This window comes from Dipteris shenzhenensis, chromosome 31 (genome assembly GCF_047967505.1).
Source record: "Dipteris shenzhenensis isolate YYH24624 ecotype China chromosome 31, Dip_SZ_1.0, whole genome shotgun sequence".
Taxonomy (NCBI): Eukaryota; Viridiplantae; Streptophyta; class Polypodiopsida; order Gleicheniales; family Dipteridaceae; genus Dipteris; species Dipteris shenzhenensis.
The window spans coordinates 44,966,646-44,978,627 of record NC_141626.1 but is presented as its reverse complement, the minus strand read 5'-3'; positions in this window follow the sequence as shown (position 1 = coordinate 44,978,627).

The following is an 11,982-nucleotide window of genomic DNA, read 5'->3' as shown; positions in this document are numbered from 1 at the left end:
ATTGTACAATGTGGGAAGGGACTACATCTTGAGATGGTGCGTGCTCCCCCATGAGACAAAGTCTATTCTTGAGGAGGCACACGCTAGCATCAACGGATGTCATATGGCTCTAGATGCTACTGCTTCGAAGATCATGCGTGTTGCGTTCTAGTGGCCCAAGCTATTCTATGATTGCTACTCATGTGGCCCAATGTGGCTCATGTCAACGTACAGGCCCCAAGCCTACATGGTGTGAGTATCTTCCTCTTATACCATTCACTCACGTGCCCCCCTTCTCTTCTATCATTAGGTTTTGGATTTTATAGGGCCCATCTCTTGTGCAACATGACGAGTGAACAGGTATGCTCTGGCCACTGACTATGGTAAGCAATGGGTCGAAGTCAAGGGAGTAAAAACATGCATAGCCTAGGTCAAGGCCGCATTTTATATGATCGAATCATCTCCAAGTTTGATTGTCCTATCGAATTTATGAGTGATTGAGGAACTCATTTCCTCAACGGCACCATTGCTACCCTAGTCAACATGTTACAAATAGTTCACAAATTTTCACTTCCAATAACCCACATGGCAATGGTCTCACCGAGAGCTCCAATCAAACTATGTGTGCGATCTTGACTCGTCTCAACCTCAGTTGTTTAGCATATTGGGATGTCTTACTTCCAACTGCTTTATTTGCCTACAGGAGCGCATATAAGGCAAGTACTAGGTATTCATCGTTCGAGCTGGTCTATGGCCTGGAGGCAGTTATGCCTTATGAATTCCATCTAGATACCCAGCGAGTGCTCACGGAGATGGTTGACAACTTAGAAGCTTGAACTATTGAACGTTTATGCAATGTGGAAGAATTGGAAGAGCATCAACGCGAAGCAATCTCTCGCTCAAGAATTGTGTAGAAGAGACAGAAAGCATGGCATGATCGAAACCTTAGGAAAAGAGAGTTCAAAGTCGGTGATTTGGTACTATTGTATTCAAGTAAGTTTCTCCTACATAAGGCCTTCTCTTTCAACCCCCAAGTGTCATGTTCTCTCTCTACAACGGGCCTTCTCTTCCCACCATGTGTCACTCCATCTGCTCTCACTTGCAGAGAACCTTCTGTTAATAGGTTTTTATGGTGCATCTCAAGACGACACAAGTTCTTGTGTTGCTACCTTCAAAGCCTTCGCGGCTTATACCCTCATCTTTGGGACCTAGGCGACCTTCTTGCCTCGATCGCCCAAATGTTTAGTGCTGACAGAGCTATTGGGGGGGTGTGGTAGTGGATGAGGTGGATTGGAGCTTGAGGCTCAAAGCACGAGGTGGCGGTGTGGTCTTCTTCTTGTAATGAATGGTTTCAGAAGAGATGTTCCTTGGGTGAATGGGGTCTTCTGTGCTGCTTGGACTTCCTTTGGGCGTCGGGTCCAATTGAAGTGATGTTGGGCATAGAGGATAGCCTCTTGTAGTTGTTGTTCATGAATTTCCTGAGTGGAGGATGGTAGTGGCAGTGGAGTGGGCAATGGCACCGGTTTACCACTACGGCTAGCTTTCTTCTCCCTTTGGGATGGGACTTTTGTTGGGGTGTTGGAGGTGGTTGGGGCTTCCGATCCACCCTCTTGTGTAGCTTCGCTGTCATGGACTGGCGAGGGTGGAACTGAAGGAGCAGGACTTGGTCCACATAGTGGGACTACCGCCATTCTGCCACCATTTGTGAGTGAAGCAATCCGAGCACACCAGTCGATTTGACAGTTCACGGTGTAGCACTAGGTTCTTCCCAATACAATCTGTTCGCTAGTTGCTTCTATGGGGAGAACATAAAATCGTATTTCCACTGCTTGGTGAACAATCATTAGACTTAAATTCACAAAACCCAAGGTTTATAGGAGTTGGCCGTTTATAGCTCTTATTGAAGCGACAGTGAGGGTTAGGGTTACCTGTAGCTTTTTCCATACCTCACGGGAGATGAAGTTGTGACTCACTCCTAGATCTACGAGTGCTTTGATTCGCATGTGCGGAACCTGCAGTTGAACAAGCAACCTAGCTGGCTCCACTGTTAGCTCATCCATTAGTTGCATCTGTTCAATCGTTGCCTTAAGTAGTGTCATTTGCTTATGCTGTCAAAGCTTAGCGTTACAAGCTCTGGCTTCCTCAATGGCCTGGTGTTCCATCTTGGCCACCTCGGCCTTGAGTTCTTTTTCTCTATGCATGGCTTGAAGGGTGGAGAGAGTGAGTAGCCCGTAGTATCTTTTTAATTTTCTCCCATTAAGGTAGCCTTCCATTTCTGTCCCATCAAGGGTGGCTATACAACAAACCATTAGGGAGTGATCTCAACCACGTGGTAGGGACCCATACCTAGGTACTTTAGCTTGCGCTTCATATTATGGGACGCTGTATAGGAGTGCCAAATCTCCCTCTGCTAGGTTCTTATTCTTGAGGTTACGATTGTAAGCCACTTTTTACGTCGAGCCTTTTCTACCCAGAGAGAGTAGCCTACATGCAACCTTGTCTCTTCTAACCTTTCGAGGTCAACTAGCTGTTTTGCTAACCTTCTACCCACTTGGTGAAGTAATCGGTAGCCAGAATGATGTATCTCGCCTTGGTTCCCTTAGCTGCTGGGCTTATGCGTCCAAGAAAATCGACGCCCCATTTCTCAAAGGGTTGATCGGTCAGGATTCCGGTTAAGGGCATCATGTCCGCCTTGTGTGGGATTTGGATACGCTGGCAAGGGTTGCATCATTTGATGAATTCGATTGCATCTCCGAAGAGTGTCAGCCACAAAAGACCAACTTGCAGCACCTTACATGCTATAACATCAACGACAAAATGACCTCCTGTGATTCTTGAGTGGGCTTCTTCAAGCACATCGATGTATTTGTGTTTGCACACACATCTTCGCAGGATGCCATCCTTGCCCTTAGTTGCCCTGCTATCAGTTGATATGGTGTGGCATCCTTAATGAGTTTGTGGGCTCTATCCTTCTTAAGGGCATGGCCCATGGGTAATCTATTTGCCAAGTGGTGGCCGATTTCCACTGCATAGACCAGACCTTCCCTTTCGGTTGTGGTGTAGTTAACCTCAGCCTCGTTTAGTTGGCGGCTCGCAAAGTATACCGGGTAATCCAGATTATGCTCCTCGAGTTGGGCTAACACACACCCGATGGCAATGTTGGAGGCATCGATATGGACATGGAATATTAAATTCTAGTCGGGTAACCTCAACACTGGTGCGGTGGCTAGAGCTAGTTTGAGGGTTTTGAAGGTTTTCTGGCATTCCTCAGTCCACTCAAAGGATACTAGCAGTTTGTATAATGGGTAGGCTATGTTCGCATAGAACAAGATGAATCTCTTGTAATAGCCCATGTGGCCAGTAAATTGTTGAGACTCCTGGCGTTGGTGGGGGATGGTAACTCCAAGATGAGTTTGATTTTATTGCGGTCTATAGAGATTCCAATCCGAGACACTATGTGGCCAAGAATGACACCATGTTTGACCCAAAACTGGCACTTAAGAGGATTCAGGGATATGCGATATAGGTGGCACTTCTTAAGGACGAGCCTGAGGTACTTCAAGTGGTCATCCCACGTCGAGTTCACGCAGATGTCGTCCAAGAAGACTTCCACAAAGTCTCTCAAATACTCTTTGAATACCGTGATCATCATCCATTGGAAGGTGGCAGGGGCATTGGTTAATCCGAATATCATTACCCTAGCTGCATACGCACCCCACTCAGTTGCGAAGGTAGTCTTATGTTGATCTTGCGAGGCGATTGACACTTGGTTGTAACCTGAGAATTCATCTAGGAAGCTATAAGCTTCCTTATGGACTGCCCTTTCTAGAACAGGTTCTATGAATGGCAAGGGGTAGTGGTCACATCTAGTGGCTACTTAACCTGTTTCCAATCCACGCATACTCTAATTTTTCCATTTTTCTTTAGGACTATTACAATGGGTGATGCCGAGTCCATATGCTCAATCTCATAGATGAATCCCGCATCTATGAGTTTCTCGATTTCTTCCCTCACTATGAGTGCATATTTAGGATTCATAGGGTAGGGGCGTTGACATACTGGCTTGGCATCGTCTAGCATGGGGATTGTGTGTTGCACCACTTTGGCAGGCACCCCTTTCATGTTGGTGTACTTCCAAGCCATGCAATCCTTATACTCTTGTAGGAGAGATATTAAGGCAGGGTGAGATCATCGGCAATCCCTTGCTTACCTCTCAGGGTTTGAGCATGTTAAACATTCTTAGGGGTACCATCGAGGTCAGACCCTTGAAACCCAATCCTCTCTGGGACATCTATATTGTCTAAGATGTGCATCTAGTTTTGTGAGAATTCTGGCTCGGGGAGAGGTGGATACCAGAAGTCATCAGACTTCTCATCCTCTTCCTTGTCACAAGTTTGGAATAGCTTCACAGAGGTGGTTTGGGCGGTGGTGTCGGATTTTGTGGTAAAGAGGTGTCCTAACAATGGGTGGGCCTTGTAGGTGTGTGAGTCCACTCTCATGGTTTGCTCCTCGTGCCACAAGTAGATGTTATCATTACACCAATCATGCACGAGTCTAGACATTCACAAGAAGGGCCTGCTTGGGATAGCTTCATATCCCGGCTGCCAAGTAAAGTCCATGACTACGAACTTGACAGGGTACGTGAATCCAAAAACCTTAATGTTTATGTCAGTAAGCACTCCCAAGGGCTCAGCAGTTCCCCCATCGGCTAACTTTACTACCATATGGGTTTGCTCAAGTGCGGGTTTTCCCCATTTCACCTAGCATTCCTTGGTGCAGGCACTCACTCCCGCTCCCCCATCCTAGATGGCCTCAACTTTTTGGTTTTGATAGACTATGGGGATAGCGATGTTCGTGTCATCACCCTCAAAGTACTGGCCTAGCTTGTTGATGGGAACCTTGGGTAAGTTTTGCCTCTTTTCTCGTGATGATTGGTTGGGATTAGGGCTAGCAAGAGCGGTTTGTTCATCCAATTGGATGGATTGTGCCATAGGATGGGATTTCCTCTTACTAGGGACGCGCTCGGCATTTTCACCTTTGTCGATAGGAAGGCAGCCGACCCAGCACTATCATAGGGTTCTTGTGAAGCCTCTCCTTCCATGGACAACAGGTCCTTGAAGCCATACAGATCTCCTTCTCCTGGTAGTTTTGCAGTACTAGGTCTTCCTGAAACATTTTCTGCATCAGATCTAGAGCTTCTAACTGATCAAAGCTGAGGTGTTCCTCTTCCTCCACGCTTTCCGGCACCTTGAGTGATTTTGCCCCTCGGTGGCCCATTAGGTGGGCTGGACGAATAGTATCCGACCCTCTACTTGCCTTTAGTTGATGCTTGAACTTCTCTTGACAGTCCCGTACCAAGTTCTGGGCATCTTTTACGTATTGCTTTTCTAGGACCAGGTCAGGATAGGTCTCCTTATAGGAGGGCGAGGGTGCTAGGCCTTGGGCATGCAAGGGATTCTTTACCTCTGGGCTCGAAGGCACTTCAAGGTCAACCTGGGTGGAAGAGTGTTCAAAAGCAGAGGAGGTGGTGAGAGTAGCTATCTCCTCATCAGAACTGTCCTAGATAAGCACCTAGTTAGAGCCATCACCTACCTAAATGGCCTTCTTGGACTGGGTTTGGGGGTGTGGAGGGATCTCAGGGCCGGGCGACAGGGATCCTTTATCCTTCCTTGCGAGATTCCTCATTGCCTTGCCTAATGACTTGGCTTGCATCCTTGTGATGACTTGTAGGGGCACTACGGCCACGTGGTCTTGTTCAATGCTAAGTAGATTAAGGCTAGTACTCTTTGGTAGGATGATTGGGGTTGTCGATCTCCTTGTGGGATAGCAGTCCTAGAATAGATGCTCAGTCCCACACCCTGCACAGAAGGGTGTGGGGTTGGTCATGGTTGGAGTGGTGGGGGTATAATCCCTGTATGGACAGTCCTTCAAGAAATATGGCCCCTAGCATTTGAAGTAGGACACCAGAGGGTTTGAAGTACCTCGGTAGGGGCATTCACTTGCTCTATGGGGACCCTGGCAGGTGTAACATTGGAGTGAGGGTCTCCAAGCAATTGAGTTTAGGTCTCTAGCCCTTGTATTCATGGGAGCGGTTTGGAATACGGGGACCTATTGATCCTCTGGCGGGAGGTAGTGGCTTAGGGTGCCACTTCCCTCCTCGTAGGGGTAGTAATCATGAGGCTCATGATCTGGATCCATCTCCTCCCAGTCATTGGGCACTTCCTCTACCAACACCTGATTAACTAGGGTTATACGAGGTAATGGGGGTTACGGGCCCAATATGGGTGGTGGTAACAGAGCTGGCTGAGTTTTGTACTGGCTAGAACTAGCCACAGGACCACCCTGTCTGATCAAGGGGTTAGGTGAGGCCATTAGGGCTAATGGGGGTCTCATTTGATACATGGGTTGGGGATGTTGAAGAGATGCCGGTGGACCCTCCACTCCAAGCTACTCCTTGTGGGAGCAATGCAAGTCATGAACCATCTGCATGTGTCACTCAAGTGGCTTCCGGATTGTTGCAAATGTGTTTCCACAAGAGAAGAGGGGAGGGAGAGAGGGGAGAAGAGAGGGGAGGGAGAAGGAGAAGGGAAGAGGAGAGTGAAGGGGGATGGAGTGGCAAACACAAGGGCACTACAATGGAAACAATGGAACACCCAAAACACTCTTGGAAGAGAAGGGGGAGCTTGTATTCAAACTTGTGCAAACAACAATGAAGACCAAAGTCAACCTTTTGGGCTTTTATACAAGTCACAATTTGAAGGGAGGGCCAACCCTAATCTCTTTATACCACTCTCCCTTCTCATTCTTTTACCATCCTCTTGGGCCCATCTAGCTCCAAGACACAATCCTGGCTCTACGGACTTGCCACTATCCATCAAATCACATCACTTAACCAATGATGGCATATTGTTAAGCAATCTGTTAACATGCCCCCTTCCTCTGATCTCAATCCAGTCCTTTGGATCATGCAACATGGATGGTTGTTGGACTATTGTCCACGAAGATAATGCAAAGTAGTCTTTCATGTGCACTGGGCTTAATCTTCTTTTGGTCCATTGCAGCAGAGGGATGTAGTGGCTCCTTGTTATGGAATGCTTGCTGGAAGTATGGATGTCATTCTTTCGGAACTAGCATGTCAGGGTTTGTGTGAGCTGAGTTGACTACTTGTGACCATTCAAGGAAGGAATAAGAAAAATAAAAAAAAGTCTAAGGGGTAAGTTATTAGGAAGAAGGTGTTAGTAGGGATTGATGTAAGATCCTAGTGGTGTTAGTGTTAGCAGAGTACGTAAAGTGCATTCTCATGCTCCTCTTAGGTCCCATATTTTAATTGAGTGGGACTTCTAATACATTCTCATCAGACTATGTCTTTGTCATGCCATGTTTGAACGTTTGGACTTGTGCATGACATTTTGTCTTGCTTCTCTACATTGAAGTTCCTTTAAAATCCATTTCATTGAGGGCTTTGCTTGGAAGTATTTGAGCCCAATAAGGTTATGGCACGGTTTGGAGCTTTATTTTTATGAGTCATCAAATTGAGAGGAGTCTGATAATACACCATACAAACCCCTAAAATGAGGACTATGGCTGAAGAGGTTTATAGAAGGGGAATTCTAGGAAAGGCTTCTAAGCTACAACTGAAAGAAAAGAAAAATAAAGAAAAGAGGATGAGTAGAAGTTAGATAGTTAATGGTGATGTTAGTAAAGGAATGTGAAAAATGCTTTGAGGGTCACAAGAAACTCATCCAAATCCATATTGGTGTAATCACCTTTACCCTAGAGTTGAATGCATCCTCGAGAGCTACTTGTGTAGAACCACTTGTCATTCCATGTGTGAACTCAAATTAAAGACCCTGTCGACTTAGGCATAAGTCAGTGCCTTGTTCTATTTTGGCTCTGCTGAAGAGGTGTGTTGTTAATGCTAATTAATGTATCAACTTTCCATAGTGTTTGTAGCTTATCTTCCCGACCAAGGAGCCATTGGGCTGATGTACTTGTGATTTGCTGAGTGTGCCATGCTGAGAACTTGAAGAGGACTGACCACCTATTTTCACCTAGGACTTCACATGTGACATATTGACCAATTGTGACCCAGACCTAGCAAGAACATCATTTTGTAGACCACTAGAGGAATGGCCTCATGTAAGTCTAATAATCATTTCAAAGGAGAGTCACTAAGACATCATTGGAGATCTTTGTTAGCAAGCAGTTGCCATCTCGTTTGGCAGCAACATTGCTTGAAGTTCTTTGAGATCCTTGAATGCAGTAGTAGGTTCTTATGGAGCTACTCCATTTTTAGGAGAAGGTTCTTGTGGATCTACTATTGGCATGTTTCTTGTTGTCGGTGTTGCACCATTGCACATTGCAATCTCCCACATGTACCACTTCTAAGATACTCATCGCAATAAAGTGATATATGTTCTATGTATCAAATGTGAGTAGGATTGCAATGTCTCAGAGATCTTTTGCTTTTGTTGAGCCTAAGTTCCAGTGGAGAAAGTTGTGAGGGATGAAGATAATTCATTGTTCACATTGGAAGGTTCTTGTGGGACTTCTGTTGTGATGGGCATTACTTGTGTGGCCGATTCTTGCATAGCTTCCTTGATGATAGATGCCAAATTTATTAGGTAAGGAAAGTTCTTATGTGGCTCCCAATGTGGATTTAGCTTTTGTCTTGGCAAGTTCTTGTGTTATAGTCTCTTTTTTCAAGACAGGTTCGGGTGTTGCTGCCAATTGCCTCGAAGATGATGCAATAAATTGACATGCCTTTTGATAGACTTGTGGTCAAGCAGGTTCTTGTGTTGATGTCTCCCTTTTTGAGATAGGTTCTTGTGAACTACTCAAGAGGAGGTAGCTGAATTCCTTTGCGTATGATCCTCCTACATTGGTGCTTTTCCCTTGTCCTCACAAGCAGGTTCTCGCTATTCTTGGCATCTTTGTAGAGTAGGTTCTTGTGTCACTACTATTGGTGCATCTGCACTCGTTGATGCTTTTGTATTGATAGATTTGGGGCTCTGTTCCTGATTTTGCAATGGAGATGGTGTGCATTTAGGCTTAGGGAAAGCATGGATGGGTTGTTGATTGCTCTGGCGAGGCTTGGGTACCCATATATAAGAGTTGCCAAGGTAATATCCTTGGGCCTCCAGTAGTCTTGTGGGAACCCATTGGTAATGAACCTTCCTTGTTGGATGGCATCGTCTTCTTCTTTGATGTTGAGGTTTGTTGTTTACATGAGGGGGTGAAGTAAAGAAGCTGAATGATGAGCATGGTAGATGCCTTAGAGATTATTGCCAAAAGCATTTTCATTATTGGGAACTTCAAATACTGTAGTAGCATCTTGTCCAGCATGGATAGCAAATATGGACCAATATAAAGAACAGATTGCAAATTGTGGCCAGTATTAGCAGACTCTGAGATAGATAGATTCTATCAAGTCTTGCTTCGATTCTGAGTTCCCTAACCTATCCATTACACCGTGTAAAGTACCCTATTGTTCTTGTGTTAACTAATTGCAAAGTTTCTTTTAAATCATCACATATCTATAGCTCTGTGCCTCTCAAAGTAGGACCTTTTCTTAGCGATCTGGCATCTAAGTTCTCAACCATGTTAAAGTCCCCCCAGTAATATAGTATTGTTTCCAAAGGTGAATAAGGATCCCCAAGTCTTTTTCCTTGCTTTAATGCCTATAAGCTGAGACAATAACAAAAAAGAATGTTCTTCATTTTGCAATTCACTGCAACCCATCTATTGTCTTTGTCCTTTTTAAAAATTTTGACTTCACCCTTAAGATGTGATAAAACCCCAATTGTTGTTCCTACCCTTCCTTTAGTTAGTACACACACATTAAGTGCAATTATTTACTTACTTTTTTATTTTTCCCCATTTTAGCTCTGGCAGTAGGGCTCTTGGGGGGACTTTTCAATTCTTGTTTTACACAATAGCTTGTGCTTTTCTTTTCAGAGAAAAGTCTTTCTCAACATTTCCAAGAGGGGTAAGGGAGCTCTTCCTTAGAATCATCCTCTTTAGTCTCACTCGTAATTGAGTCCTTATGATTTATCTCATCGTTGAGACCAACCAAGTTGGACATCAACACCTTCCATATCATTGCTAGATTTCCAACACACTGATAGAGAAGACTACCCACCTCAGTCAAATGATGAGAGGTGGACATGTCAGGTCGTATGGAAGAAGAATGCGAAGGCTAGGATCAATGAACTCTCTCCTTGACACACACTTGTGGATTGCCTCTTGGGCTTATAAACTGCTCTTTTACTACCCTTGCAACCTTCTCAAGGCTACCATAGAGGCTTGTAGCCTGATTGCAAAGGGAAAAGGAGCAATCGGGAAGCTCAACCCAAACAAGAATAGCATTGAACCTGGGATAAAGTTAGGTGACCAATACTCAAGTAGAGAGGTTGATTTCTGATTGTCCATAGCCCTTGATGTAAGGCCTTAAAGGTAATTTCCTCCCTTTCAAAGAGAAAAAAATAATAGCCTTTCTAAAAAGACAAGCACTAGTAAGACAAGCCCTTCTTTGACCCAGTTGGTTCTCAGCCAATTTTCTAAAAAGGTAGCAGGAGGTCGTGGACCAGTGAGATATCCACTAAGATCATGATAGGATAGCCAATCTATAGACTCTTCATGTAATTATTCATCAATAAAGACAACAACTTTACCTTTAGAATATGAATCGACCTCATTTTGAGATTTTGCACTCTCTTGAGATAATTCATGTGGAAACTTTTGTGGCTTAACTCCACCTATTAGGCTGGGCCCATAGGCACGGTCGGCTTTGTATTGATTGGAGTGCTCTTTGGAATCAGCAGCAAGGGGTTATGAGCCATGCACTTTCTCCGTGCTTTGATTACCTTTCTTGTCTTCACTTGGTTTTAATTGGAAAGTGTTTTTGCTCTAGCGTCTTTCGTCACCTCTTTGTTGAACTCTTTGTCTTGCCTTGAGAAATGGGAGAGGCCCTCCTATAGGAATGGAGGACATATGAGGCTATAATGCTTTGAGGCTATTGGGATTCCCTTTTGCAAAATCTCTTGGACTTCTTTGTCTATTTGCTGCAACACCTGCGTGCTGTTGATGTCCTCCTAGAGAACTGGTAGTCTCTCATTATTGCTCTTGTCTTGCAGGACCAGGAGGGTGAGGATAACACCTTGAAGTAGGTGGGGAAAATAACCCCCCCTTAAATTCCTTAATAATCTTTGAGCAAATGGCGCTCGCATCCTTTGTAGATACTTTGCTAAAAGTTCTCTTTATGAGTTCTTTTCCGAGTTTAACTCCATGCTCTCTTTGATCTTGGTGAAATGGGAGAGGAGGAAAGGCGACAGGAGTGTGATGGGCCCATAACAAAAAAGGAGATTTGTGTTATCTTGAAATCCACCCATAACCTTCCTCAAGCTCTTGTTCTTTTGGAAGGTTTGACCTTCACCTAGCTTGTCAACATAATTGCTCCATATGCCAAGCTTATACACGGGCCATTTCATGATATCTTGAATAACTACCAGAAGGCATCTTCCTCTTAAGACCATTGCCTTCTCATTGAACATGAAATCAATGTTATGTTCTATAACACAAATGCAACTCTACAAGAGTTGGAGGCAAATGAATGGAGAATATGAGGGATTGAGAAGAACAAATTCCCAAATTTGTGGAACCAAAGGTAGTTCCCACAAGGGAAAAGGATGACACTAAAAGAATGAGAAGGACCATTTTGTGATGAAGGAAAGGACGGGGACACAAAGTCAACAATGAATACTAAGAGAAAGGAAGGAGGTGGGACAATGCCAAACTTAAAAAAACGGGAAGGGAAGGGGAACTTGATAGAGGGGGCAATTGGTGGTGTTGTTGATTTTATGCATTGCCATGTATTATCTCCTTTTTATGTCCTCTAAAATTTTGGATTGGATGGTAGATTTCTTACATCAAAATTAGGCTAGGTGTTCTCTAGTTCAAGAGAGAAGATTTCCTTTGGTTGCCTTGGATAAAGCATATGAAAGT